The 14,811-nt window shown below is 41.6% G+C and overlaps 1 protein-coding gene across 2 annotated transcripts in view; it reads right to left on the reverse strand.

Annotated features, from left to right (window-relative positions):
- The window catches only part of NIM1K (NIM1 serine/threonine protein kinase), a 30,289-nt gene that overhangs the window by 10,281 nt on the left and 5,197 nt on the right, over window positions 1-14,811 (reverse strand). The window contains exons 1-3 of one of the 2 annotated variants that reach the window (XM_041121111.1): window positions 7,054-7,164; window positions 6,874-6,938; window positions 2,910-3,108 (exon numbers count right to left, since the gene is read on the reverse strand). The gene's annotated coding sequence lies outside the window, so the exon portion shown is untranslated. Of the gene's footprint in view, window positions 1-2,909; window positions 3,109-6,873; window positions 6,939-7,053; window positions 7,165-14,811 lie in introns of those variants that run through there. The other variant, XM_041121110.1, reaches the window with a different exon arrangement.

The raw sequence follows: 14,811 nt of genomic DNA on the forward strand, positions 1-14,811 counted from the left end.
TGAGCCAGGAATGCTTCTTACTGTGCATGCTGCAAACTTACAGCTGACACAGTTTATAACTGGAATGGAGGGAGAATGTATTCATTCCATGATGCCTTTGAACTCTTGTTACTCTTTTTGTTTTACTCCTGTTTGAAGACAAGGGCTGTTTTCATGGTTGACAGAAGAAGTGTAAAATAATAATAAATAATCCTATGTTATTCTCTGGATCTATATAGAGTCAAACCCCTGACAAATACTGTATGTGTGCAACAACTATTGGCCAAATCCTGAAATTGGTAGTAGGGGAGAGACTGAGTGGCATCTGAACAAAGTCTTCAGTATTGTCCCATCAAACCAGCCTCACCCAGCACCAAATGTTCCCTCTAACTTTATTATTTGATACCAAGGAAGAAAAATCTATGTGGAAGGACAACCCCTCCCTAAGCAAACCAAAACCCCAGCTAAACCCAAACCTTACATTCTCTGTTTGTTCTCCTTCTCCATTTGGGGAAAGGACGATTTCTTGCAGGAAATTCAGGATTGCCTGAATTCTAGCCCATAGTTGTTTTCTGTTTTAACCTGTCATCTGTAAGAACAATATTGACCCCTTTTTTTAATCATAGCTTTGAAAGTTAAGTTATGGCAAGAAAATACCAACAACCTAGTATATTCCTATGTTTAGAAGACCTATCTTTTATAAAAGATGAGAGCCCAGCAGAAGACTCCACAAGACCTGTACCACAGATCAAACATGACACAAAAGTTCTTCTGTGCAGCCACATGCAACATTCACAGACACAAGGAAAGTAATAGCTTCACTTTTGTACTTTTGCTCAAGTAATACGGGTTTAGTGCATGGCTGTTGTGGCCAAAGGAAATCAATGTTTGTTCAAGGTTTGCCCTGAGAACATTTTTTTGATTTGAGTAAGAAGCACTCTCAGTTTTATTTCTGTGAATGCCAGAAAACAGAGTGACTATATAAAATACACAGCCCAGAGATTCGTATGAGTTGTTAAAAAAAAAGATTCCAAACACACAATATAGCACAATTACAGGCTGAATGCAGACCTGTATGTTCCCAACTCAGGTAGGAGGAAATATGAACAGTGCACTGACTGTGGAGAGCCTCCAGAAACAACTACTTGTGCTGTCTGCCCAGGCCCACATGCCACCCATTTCAGTACATCCCTGAATTACTGTTAGTTAGCATAGCATTCAGTTTGGCAGTTATTGTTTGATGAAAAACAGACACGATCAACATCATTCTTAACCTTATAGATATCCTTGCCTAAAACACATTGTTTTTCCACACATGGAATATCAACATATGCAGCAGGCCTGGCTAAGGCAGTGTAAAACAACACTGTACACGCTTCTGTAACCATGCAACTACAACCACACGAGTGTTGTACCAGATGGAAATAAGAGTTGCTTAGGACAGTGAAAAGGGGGCCAGGCCCTGTACAACAGACTATACATAAGCTCTATTTGATTTTTCAGTTAAAGGAAAGCTTATCTGTTTAATACAAGATATATACCACAATATTGTAAGAGAATGACTGTAATATGCATTGTAGTGAGTTACAGCACTCACTCCTTCCATCACCTCATTTAGCACATTTTAGGTTGTGACAAGGCACAATGGTGCCAGCATGTAAGTAAGTGACTACCTATGGGTCACACTGTAAGAGCAGATCTTCTGGTGGTCTGACACATCACCTAGAGAGCAGTCACCTTCACCTCTTCCATGGACCTCCCAGTGCTGCCACGCAACAACGTGCAGACACAGGGTAACCCCAGTCACTTGTGGCAAGCTGTGCCAACACATCAACTAGAGCCAAGTCAAAGCAATCTGCTGTCCTCTATGCACATCTGAGACAGACCACAAATGCAAGACTGCATACAAGATGACAAAGTGAAACAGGAGGCTAACAAAAATATAATATTAAAGATCGTGGACTCTTATTATTTTTCCTGCTGCACATTACTTGGTGAAACAGAACACAAACACCTTCAACGGCTTCTGTGCAAAAACCTCACTTGATGGCCACAGCACCAAGAGTGGAAGCAGGAGGAGGTAACAAATGGTGGTATTGTACTGACTTCTTCATCACAACAAAAGGCCTATTCTACATGCTGATGCCAAACCAAGAAAATAAGAAATCCTGGCATAAAAAGGAAAAAAAAGCCAACCAAAAAAACCCCACCCTGGAACACACTAACTCTAGCCCACAAATTAGTCTACAAGTGTAACTAACAGGAGAAGACAATGGACTTTGCAACCTATTTAGACGTTTAATAAGCCTGAGCCCTGCATAGTGAAGCAGAATACAGGTGGATGCTTGATCAAGTGTGCCCCCCAACCTCATCAGAAAGACTGAAATCCTCATCTTTTGGGTTGATCACACATCCATTCTGGTACGGACCCCTAAAGACAAACACACATTTTTTCCTGTTGTAACCTGAGCTCACACTCAAGGATTTTACCTGACCCACCCTCTCCCAGAGCTGCTGACCGGAGACAGGCAGAAGCATGGAGAGCACCACTCAGCACAGGTCACCGTGGCAGAAGATTATAGCTCCAAGCAAGCTCCACAGTCATTTAGTCCAACTTCCTTCTTGCCAAGAGCAGAGAGAAGAAATAGAGGAAAAACCCACAGGTGTGCCCTAATCCGTGATCCACCCCTAAAAGATCTCACCATGATCTCTAATAGGCAGTCACTGGCTGTGTCCAAGGAGCATTACAACCTGACCCAGACAGGGCCACCGAGCAGGTGGACCATCAGGCTGGGCCTGCACAAGTACACGCATCTGCCAGGCAACACCTGTACCAGCACCTGCATGAGAGCAGCAGCTCAGAGGAGTCCTGCAGGGCTACTGACAGGCAGTTCATGCGATACTGGTATCGGGGTGCAGCACAGACTCACCTTTCCACCTCTCCAAGTGTTATCTGCTGACAGGCTCGAATAAGCTCTTGGACAAGAGCATCAAGGAAGACAGGCTGCGCAGAGCCCTCAGTGTTGAGATGTAACCCCCCAGTCCCAGCTGAGCTGACGCCAACACAGGTTGAGTACAGCCCCACTGGTGGAGTCTAACATCAAATCCACAGTCTGCAGAGTGTACGGGCTATATTGAAAAGAAAATAAACGCACAACAATCAACATAATATGAACTATATTAAGCTAATAGATCAAGACCTGTGAAGTAGAAACTAAAACATGGGGGAAAAAATCCCTTTCATCCTTTTGCAGCATTGCATGATCAAAACACCTAGAGAAAGAATTAATTAGTCTTTGAATTGCACAGAAACTTGCATTAAAAGCAAAGGCAAAAAAAAGAATTTATTAGTATAACCCATTGATTTCCCAGGTCTTTGAAATACATGGGAGGGGTTAATTTGAAGTCTGACTGTATTTTGAAATAAAATTTACCCTCTCAAAGCTTTAACCTGGCCAGTCCCTTTTATTTCCTTTCCTGAGGTATAATGCAAATTGGTCAATTTGCCATGGAATTGTTCTTCCAAGGTAAAACCAGCTTCCATTAAACATGTATTCTGAAGCAACAGAGATGCAACAAAGTCTTTATTAGCCTTTTAAATAACAGGACAAAATTTACATCTAATTCAATTACTTCACTAAAAATTAATTTGACTCATAGGCTTTCAGTGAAAATAAAATATCTGTAAAAAGCAAGCTATAGTACAAGAAGTAAGAAGTAGGCAATACTTTGATTCCCACTGAAATCACGGAGCATATCAGTCTTTACTTATTTCAAGACAATGACTGTATATTTAGGCAGATATGCATTGCTAAGCAGATGGCCTGCAATAAAAATCACCTTGCCGTTACTTGCAGGAAAGAGAAACCTAAAAAGTGTTTCCATACAAAGGACAACAGAAAATGGTCTGGCTTATATTGTCTATCACATGGGCCCTAGCAAATACAAATAACTGGTTACCTCTTACAAGGTAATCAAGTTTAGCTGCATCAATATATATGCACTGCTCAAAAGTACTGAGTAGTAAAAAGTTAAGTATTCATAAGGTAAATTTTAAATGGATCTGGGCAGAAGATAAGTAGTTGCTATTATTTTCCAGGGAGGTATCTGGAAAGATACAAATCCTGCACTGCACTTTGAAATGTACTTTATATTGCCTGACATTTCCAGTTTTTCAGGGTAATGTCTGAGACACTCAAGGTTTATCCCGAATCAGCATTAACAAGCTACTGCATTACAGTAATTATATTACTGAGCCTGACTGAAAGAGGGCGTAGATGTAGACATACAATACCCATGTAAAAGCGGCAGGAGCCATGGAGAAGCGGAGCAATGCCATAAAGACTGTCTGCTTGGTTTTACGAATGCTGAGGAACTATCCTCCGAAAGTGTCATTGCAACTGCTCTGTCCTTGCCAATTTTAAATGTCCCAAAGTGACTGCAGTAATGAGAACTTTCAGAACATTTAGAGAAAAAAATCTAGAGAGAAAGACACATATTTGTACTTTTTATCTAATTGACAATTAGATTGGAGGTCTCTAGAACCCATCAGAAAATAACACTGAAATGCAAAATGGTCCCAGCCATATTTCTCTAGCGATATATGAGCATGCCACCTTCTTAGACCAACGTGGTCCTCTCACCATGCAGACCACCCGCTCCTCAAACCGGCTCCTGCCTCTGAACCTGTATTTGGATACCACATACTGAGAAACCCCTGCACCAGGCAGTGCCCTGCTGCCAGGTCTGCCATCTGTACGTCCTGCCCGACCTTTGCAGGCAGAGAGCCATGCAAGGGAATAAGCACAAGCTCGCCAGAATCGCTCAAGCTTCAGCTAACCTCTGGAAACTGCTTAATGCATAGTAAGTCTTCAAGGCTTGGCAAGAAGCTTAGGAGGAAGCAATCTGATCTTATTTGACATCCTACAGGTCATAAGTTACTGTCCTGGTTTCGGCTGGAATAAAGTAAATTTTCATCTTAGTAGCTGGTATACTGCTGTGTTTTGGATTTAGTATGAGAATAATGTTGATAACACACTGATGTTTCAGTTGTTGCTAAGCAGTGCTTATACTAAGTCAAGGACTTTTCAGCTTTTCATACTGCCCTGCCAGTGGAGGCTGGGGGTGCACAAGAAACTGGGAGGGGACACAGCTGGGACAGCTGACCCAAATGATGCAAAGGGGTATTCCATGCCATATGATAGCTGGGGGGCACCATGGCTCAGGGATTGGCTGGTCTTTATTCAGTGGGTGGTGAGCAATTGTATTGCGCACCACTTGCTTTGTATATTACTATTACTGTTACTATTACTATTATTATTATTTCCCCTTCCTTTTCTGTCCTATTAAATTGTCTTTATCTCAACCCACGAGTTTTACTTTTTTTTTTACGATTCTCTTCCCCATCCCATTGCAGGGGCAGGAGCGACCAAGCAGCTGTCTGGTGCTTCGCTGCCGGCTGGGGTTAAACCACGACAGGTACTAATCTCTGCATATCAAAGAAATGTTGCCCATTAAAAACTCCCCTTCCACTGGAGTAAGAGCAGATGTGAAATTAGGATGGGTATTTTTGAAACTGAGATCTAAAGAAACAGTACAATTGCAGCAAGCAACATTCAAGACAGCCTACTGCAAATGGAACTGTTCTCTCAGATTCAGCTGCTGTGGCACACATTAAGGATCCTAAGTGAGGGATATTAACCCAAACAAGATGGAGCACAACTCTAGATTTTACTCTTCTTTTGCAACCTTGGCCTCAGTATTGCAGCTAAATGCTTTGACATGCATCCTAGTAAAATGAGCCTCTTTTTTTCTCTTAAACTTGCCTGATTTTGGAGTCCCAAAAAGTTCATAATATTGTCTCTCAAACCAAATATCCAAATACAGTAGTGTTTGCTGAGGAACCTGTACCCCAACACATTTAGGCAACTGCCTTGTCCTGCTGCAAGGATCAGCAGGGAAGCCAGGGTTTGAGGGCAGGCACAGACCAGTACTCCTCTGGCCAGGAAAGTGCGGAAGAGGAACACCTCGGAGGTCCGAGCAATACAGAGCTCGCTACTGACTCACTGGAAGTCAGGGTCATGCTAAGAAGTTGCTACATCCCAAATCCCTAAAACCATCCTGCTTTTCATATCATATCACATTTGGACAGCAAAAGCTTTCCTGACTTCAATGAATATTAATGCTAATAAATTTGGCTAGTATTTAATTTCATTAGTTAATCTTATTGAGATTTGTTGAGTATCTGTCCTGGAACAGAGACTATGATTACTTTTGTCAAACTGAAGACTTGCATAAACTACATTCCATTAGAAAGAACAGCGCAAACCTGAGTATCCAGCAGCATTAGGAAACCAGTCAGTGTTCTTTCCATTTAATTTTTCTAATTAAATCCGCTGGAAAAGGAACTGTTGTTCCAAAGATTTTTGGAGCTGCTAACTATATATCATGTGGCAGCATTTGAACCACCATACAAAAGATCATAAAATTCACCACACAGAAGACCACAAAACATCTCAAAAGCTAAGACAGATGATACTTGTTAACATTTTAACAAAATAATACATTCAATGCTCAAGTTTGGGGACCAGATTTTGACAAACTTGCAAAAATGGAAATTAAGTCCAACTCTATGTTACTACACAGATACGAATTACATTCCATGGTTTCAGGAAGCGTAGGTTCACTAATGAAGCAAAAAGCCAAGGTACACAAAAGTAGGGCATAAACCAATTTCAGAACATCTTTAAACCATAATCCTCCCTGCAAACACCCACTCCCCCTGATGCAGACAGTTATGTGGCATCTATACTTTCAGAACCACCATTCACATCACACGATCCAAAATCTCAAGTTTATGCAAAAGTCTATAGGTAAGATATTCCAGTTCCTCACCTTTCCTCAATTTCCTCCTTGAAGAAATCTTCCAGAGAATTTCAGATTAGAATCCAGAAGTGCATCTGAGAACAGAGACATGCAGAAGAGTTTATAAGCTATTCCTATTAGACTAAAGTTCTGAAATAGCAAACTATTTTTAAATAGATGACAATAAAATGCTTCTAGAATTTCACTCACTGACTATTCTATCCTGGATTTGTTTAACACTCCATCCCTTTCTAGCAGCCTTCTATCAACACAAGAAAAGGCTTAGTGCAGCAAAACTCAATGAAAGGAGAAAAACTCTGTGGTTTCATTTTACTCTGTAAAGCGGGAAAAAAACAACAGGAAAACAATCAGTGGAAGTAGCTCATAATTAGTGTTTAAAAAAAAAGAAAGAAAAGAGAAAGAAAATGTAGAGAGTCAAAATATGAAAGTTTGTACTACTTTAATGGTGATAATTGCTTGAGCACAACAGATTTTTTTCCATTTATCACTACAACTAAACTAGAAAATCTAATGGGTGGGGTTTTTGTCAGACACTTAAGAATGAAACTGCTGTTTGAGTGGTATGCACATAAAATTATATACTTGCAGGAAAACATACTGAGAAAAAAAAAGCTGCCTTTAAAACCATAATGATACTTTTGTGTAATACTAAAAGCAACACGCATCACAGTGTCAGTTGCAGTTCAAATGACTGCATGTTTAAAAATATAAAGTTATAAGACCTGCTAAGGTTTCTAGTATAGTTTTTGCGAATAGAGGAAAATGGGAACAACAGATACAGAAGAACAGCCTGTTCAGATTTTCCAAACCGAGCAGGCTAACTCCACGAGGCCGGCAAGACAAAATGAGACGAGAAATGCTTAATGTTGCCCTGAAATCTGAACAAAGTGCAGCTGGCAATCCAGAAGGTCACATTCTCTTAGGACAAACTCCGTGACTTCGTCAGGTGCTGGACAGGATGGCAGCCTGTGCATGGCCAGAGCCTCTGGCAGTAAAAGGCCAAGCTCCCACCTGATGGATACATCACCCCTGAGCTCAAAGGCATGACGGCAACTCTTTTCCTGAGAAGGGCACCCTCCCACCATCTTGATTATTAAAACATGCATGGTGACGAAGTGTAAACTCAAGACCAAAACCTGTTATTCTTCACAGCAGTTTACAAATGACATTACGTCGTTTTAGGACTACAGATCAATAGCAGAAAACAGGTCTGGAAATGAAGACACGCAAAGTGTTGCAGTATTTGGAGTAACACCTATATTTATAGCTAAGAAGGGACTCTGACTTGTTTGATCTCTTATACCCTCAATCTAGAAACCATGTCCCATTAAGAGTCTGAAACCTCTCAGGAAGCAGACTCACGACCTGCTCCTAAAGAGGTGTATTGGAAGCAATTCTCCAGCAAGCAGCTCAGAGCAGGCATGACACTGTCTTTAATTTTGCCTGATGATGTACCACATGTGAACAGAGTCAATGCTGCCTTGAGCTAGAACTGCCTGCTTTGCTGGCACTAAGCTTTTCAGCCTCTAACGTAAAGATTAACAGATTCTTCTGGCTTCTCCAAAGCTTGGTCTCTGACTGAACCTTCATCAACAATATTTACTCTGCTGTCTCTCCACAGCAGCAGCATTGCTCAGTGCCACAGCACTAGGTGAGAGAGAAAAAGAAAGAAAATTCATGTCTTCTGCATCCTCTCCATAAAATTAGCACTTAAACCCAGCTAATCACACCACTTAATCTGGTGACAACATGCAGAGCTCAACAGGACTGGAAAGAGATTATTCTCATAACCTCTAAATCATAGGGCTGGCATGAATGAACAGTTTCTCATCACTGTTTACTGGAAGAAAGAACTTCATCCATTTTTGTGTCTCATTTTTAAAGCTGGGAGTACCACTTACCACTCAAAAGGCAAAGATACAGTCATTTACCACAGTGATCATGGTAGTACTCGACATAAAAAACAGAGAATGTTATTCTGAAAGCCTGCTCCCATCTCAAGGCCTATATCCTGCACACCCTGCACTCTCCTTATAGAACTCCAGAATTTTTCATAGACATGATACAGAATTGAGCATATACACCATTTGTGGGCATTGTTAAATCAAATCCAAAGCAAAAAGACAACCTCTCCTTCAATGCTGTGCTGTATTCTTCTTCATGAAAATAAAATTAGATGTGCACATAGACTAACTTTTTGTTCACTCTAGCCAATGCCACAGTTCCTGCTTACTACCCCTGGTGATGATACTCCTGATATTCCTTTAAGGTATTTTTCATATTTTTCCATTATAACAAACAATGCACAAAATTACTGCTTGTATGTACAGTTCACTTTGAAGATGTAAACAGGTTAAGTCAACAGCCTTAGTGAGTTGTTAGTGTATGCCTAAGACACACACACAGATGACTACAACGTTTCATAAGCTGTGGGAATTGAACTTGAAAGATTGCTGGAGGAACTAGGCTGCTAGTCTGATGGCTGAGATGCAAATGATGGAGTCTAATTTCTGATGAATATGGAATCTGTTCACCTTTTCTATTTTATTTTCAACATGGAATTTCTCATCATGTGAAGGAGTCTTGGCAATACATTTGCTAATTCTGAACTTCTTGTTTTACAACACTAAATTTAAGACAGAATTCTGAGCTTTCTTTGAAAAGTTCTATAATACCATTGAAGCAGATTAAAGACATTTATACTGGGACTTCTAAAATGATCTGATGAAGGTGAGTTCTCTTCCTTCAGCCCTTATGAGAATTCCAGTTCTAACAAAGTTTTTCAAAGTTTTTTCAATTACTATTTCAGAGTAACTTAGATTTTTTTATTCTAATTTCTGACATACTAATTCAAAGAAGACAGAAAAAAATAAATAGAGGCATTTTTTTCATCCTTCCTCAAATCGTTTCACCAGATGGCCTAGTGTTTGCACTGCAAGATTCAGGTAAAACACACACAACACATCTTTTGAGCATCTCCATATCCCTTCTTGCACTGAAACACATTTGTCAATCCCTCTATTAGCAGAATGTCTTACACATATGAAAATTATGGTAGCAGATGTAAAACTTGACTACAAATACAAGCAGAATCAGAGTCTAAATCAGCTTAAAATTCAAGAGGCCTTGGCAGGCAGCGCCTGTACACAGCATTGAAATTTCTTACATACACCATGTTGCATTTACTGTTGGGAGGACTAGTGGAGGCCAAAACCAAAAGTGACCAAACTCCCAGTGCTAAAGCTGCCAAATTTAGGGACTCTTCACAAAGCACTTCTGAAAGATAAAATTTCTGTGGAACTGTATTGCAACTAATTGTCATCTCAGTATCTAGCAGCTGAAGCTAAGGTCCCTGGTGGTGGAAAAATACTCCGATATGAGCAAGGAATTGATTCTCATTTTCGTGCTGTAGCAGTCAGAAACCAGGCTCCTCTGTTGCACCGTTTTGTGTAGACTACTAGTCACAACATCAAGATCATTGCTAGTCTGCAAGACTTCAAAGCCCAGACACATTTACAGAATGCATTCTCCAAAACTAGCTCTGACTTTAAACTTTTCTCAGCATTTCTCCTCACATTTGCAGATAATAACACTTGTCTCTAAGGTGACCTGAATGGTAACATCAAATCAGAAGAAAGACTTTCTCATTGTGTGGACACACGTCACAGAAATGCATGTGCCTTTGACTGAAGCAGTGAAACAAAAGCAGGGTCAGATGCAAGTGTGTGACTTCAAGGGTTCTTCTCAACTTTTTTACCCTGTCCTACAGCCCTGAATTCAACATTTCCATCTCATGTCCTCCTGATCCCGAATTAAATTAAATCTTACAATATACCTGTCACACAGACACATATGTAGGCAGATAGCCACCAGAGACTCACACGTGCAATATCCAAGAAAAACCACTGATTGCCAGAGAACTGGTGGTTGCAGGAATTCCTCTTCCCACGTTGGCTCTGACCACCACCAAAGCACCTGCCACTAGTTTCTAGGTATCTCTTAACCTCAAGCTTTCATTTTTCCGCCAAACACATCCTCAGGAGGTCATCAAATCCTGAGTCACCAGAGACCAAGAGCAGCAAAGAGGATGATATAATCCGCATCTGGGAAAAAGACCAAACCCAGCTCTTACTGATGCTCCAGCACTTTGATTCTGAAGGGAAACCTGCATCTTTTTTTAATACATAGCAAGACAGCAGCTGTTTCAAGTGGCATCAAGCAGCCAAGAGGGTCTGGGACAGAAGAAAGCATGAGGGACTAAAAAAACCAAACAACAAAACTAAGGAGGAATAGGCAAGAAGGCTTTGAAATAAAATACTTTTAAAAAATGTTCATTACTGATGCAAGAAGTTGTCAGTGTTAATGACAACTGAACTGCCGTCAAGAGAAATCTCCTTCAACAAATGGAGCTGATTACACTTCAAATTAAGATAAAAATCAGTCATTGATATGCTGCAGAAGAGCTGACACTTTGCATTAGCACTACTTCTGAAGTGCTTTCCTTTGATGTTTTTTTAAAATCTGATCCTGCTAGAATCTGAGCGTTTTTCAAGATGTCATGAATGCCTCAGGGGAGCCCTCCACATGCACCCCCAGCCCCTAGGTGACACCTGCAGAAATGCAGTACCAGTGATAAATACAATTACACGTTCTGAAGGACGAGAGTGCAGCTGCCCTCTCCCCTCGCTGCAGCAGCACAGATGAAGGAAGCCTACACTGAATTTGATTCCTTCCAAGCAGAAGCATACAATACCTAGAGCCACAAAGGTCTGCAATGTTTGTGTTCAGTGTGGTGGTGTAGCTGGGCAACGTACCCACACGTAAACAAACTATAAACTATGAGACAAGGGGCAAGTTGTCAGTAAATGCCTTACAGCTTTTCCAGGCAGCTCTTTACGAGAGTGGAAAGCATGACACTCCGAGTGGCTGACCATTCCTGGCAAACTCAAATCCCCGTGCCCCTGTGGCATGGTCTTTGGTAGCTCAAACAGCCTTCTGCACTGCTAAGAGTAAGTAGTAGTGCTCAAGAGATTTGCTGCCTGGCTCATCTTAAGGCTGTGCTTTTCAAGAGGGGATAGAGTTGTACAGTAGAGGCCTAAACAAGAAGCAAGCACGGCAGATACCATTCGATCTGAAGCTTTAGCTCTTCATCCAGACAACCTCCACACATTACTAGCACCTACAATCTTGCACTTTATTGTCTTGATAATGACGGTCTTTATGAAGGTAACACCAATGAGAAGCTACTAAAATGGAAAATATGAAACAGCAGCTGACATTGTGTTCACAAATCAACATTTACACCTTCCAGACCATTAGAACCTTTTAAATACTATTTTCACTTTTGCTCCCAAAACTACTCTCTAGCAAGACACATTATAAATTCACGTCAGAGCTACAGGCAGAGATTAAAACAACTGTTGGAGAAGTGTTTTCTCCTTCCACCCCATTCTTAGAAAGAAAAAACTAAGATATGGTAATTCTAGAAACCAGAATTTTTCTTAAAAAACATTGCACAATCTTACTGCTTCCCACTCTCCACTTCCCTCTGCAACTTAAGCTGGGTAGGAGCAATCACTTACAGTAGCACACATCTCAGGATATTGCCAAATGTCAAACACCAGTTACATAGAAGAAAAACAGGTGTGCAAACAGAAGTGTGTAAAGAATACCAACACAATACAAGAAGGAACTAAACCATCAATAAGTACTGCGCTCCAAAAGAAGCACCACTTTAAGTGGGTGATAGATAGTGCCTAAAGAACAGCTATTTCCAAATATGTTCCAATGAAGCAAACCTGTAATTATAAATTCAGGCCTCCGGCCTGTGACATTTCACAGCTGATCAGCATCCAAAAGGAAACAACGCTGACCCAGAAGCAATAACCTTGCAATTTTTTTGACTTATAAAAGAGTAAACTGGTGAAACTATAGAGCTAAATCCTATCCTGGGCTTCAGTACTGGTGCTGGGAGAGCAAACGCAGGCCTGGCTGCTGCGGGCAGCCTCATGGAGGCAGGCAGCCGCCGGGGTGACGGGTCTGAGGGGGCACCCAGAGAGAGACCCTCACCCGAGCTCATCCCCGGCACCGCTCCCGGCCCGCGGCCACAGCTGTCGAACTGAGAGGTGATTCCACCGTGCGGTGCAGGAGCGGTGGGAGCAAAATGACGGACAATCTGTAAAAAAAAAAAAGTACAGTTTTGGCATGATGAAGGTATAAACTATAAGGACAAAAAATCAGCAGCAAGAGCAAGTTACAGATGAAAACCTGACGCTAAAGGCTAATAGCAGAAGGTTTTTTGCACCCTAGAGATCTAAATCAAGTACTTCATCAGGAATGTTTTCTTATGCTTAAGGTCATGTGCTGGGTTTGGCTGGGGTAGACTTAGTTTTCTTCATAGTAGCTAGTATGGGGCTGTGTTCTGGATTTGTGCTGAAACAGAGTTGATAACTCAGGGATGTTTTCTTTACGGCTGAGCAGTGCTTGCACAGAGTCAAGGCCTTTTCTGCTCCTCACCCCACCAGCGAGCAGGCTGGGGGTGCACAAGGAGTTGGGAGGGGACACAGCCAGGACAGCTGACCCCAGCTGACCAGAGGGGTATTCCAGACCACAGGACATCATGCTCAGCATATACAGCTGGGGGAGAAGAAGGAAGGGGGGACGTTTGGAGTGATGGTGTTTGTCTTCCCAAGTAATGGTTATGCGTGATGGAGCCCTGCTGTCCTGGAGACGGCTGAACACCTGCCTGCCCATGGGAAGTGGTGAATGAATTCCTTGTTTTGCTCTACTTGTATGCACGGCTTTTGCTTTATTTATTACACTGTCTTTATCTGAACCCATGAGTTTCACTTTTTTTTGGTGACCTTTCTCCCCCATCCCACTGGGGTGAGGGGAGTGAGCGAGCAGCTCTGTGGTGCTTAGCTGCTGGCTGGAGTTAAACCTCGACAGGTCAACAAAATAAAAATTAATAAAAATAATTTGTATTTAATAATGAATTAATTGTTAATGAATTAATAAAATTAACATGGGTATGAGATCAGTGACATCGATATGCTTTGTGGGTGAAGCAAACACAGCATGGGCAAACACAGTGGAAAGAACTGCTTACAGAGGCAGCCTTGGGGAGAGCAACCCAAGGTCACCAGCAGACACTGCAGCATGACACCCCAGGGTCATGGGGAAGAGAGAGGACTTTTAGGGTTTATCACCAGGCTGGGGCAGCAAGCATTAGCAGTCTCCTAATGTTCATTCCTGCTCCTCTTATTTGTTTCACTGCATTTGGAGAAGCAAGACTTCCCTATTAAATGCTAATGAAAGTGAGCCCCTGGGATTTAAACATGGACTACTCATTTTAAATGTTACATTTATTGATGCTTGTAGGCGATTAGCTCTCCTTCGGTGCAGTTATGCCATGCTTGGCCAGAGAAGCGGAACTTTAATTAAGCGCAGAGCCCCGGGCTCAATTCTACAGGGTAATTTTTGTACCTTCTGAATACAGGACCAGACTTGGGCATGAGCAGGACAGAGACTCTTCAACTTGACTTCTGCAAAACCATGTTTCTAAATAAGGATTCTGTGGGACTTGTAACCAATAAGAAAAAACAACTTACACCACTTTGTTGTGTATAAAAGCAAAACTGAAAATAAGAAGCACTGGTGGAGTCTCCGGTTCCATGCTGTCCCTCTCAGCCCAGAACTAACTCAAGTCACGGTGGCCTAGCAGGGCAGAGAAGACAACTGCCAGCACAATCACTTCCTGCTGATTCTTTCAACTGTACTGTACAGAAAACAGCATTATATATGGGCCTATTGTGGAGGAGAGGGCTGTCATTTTACACAAATGCAGCGTCTTGCACACATGAACTGGGCCTGGTTACCTTGACTTCAAGAAAGCTTTCACAAACACTTAAGTTCACAAGTACATCTCAGCGAACTACTGGAAAAACT

The sequence above is a fragment of the Aquila chrysaetos genome, chromosome Z, assembly GCF_900496995.4.
Source record: "Aquila chrysaetos chrysaetos chromosome Z, bAquChr1.4, whole genome shotgun sequence".
Lineage (NCBI taxonomy): Eukaryota > Metazoa > Chordata > Aves > Accipitriformes > Accipitridae > Aquila > Aquila chrysaetos.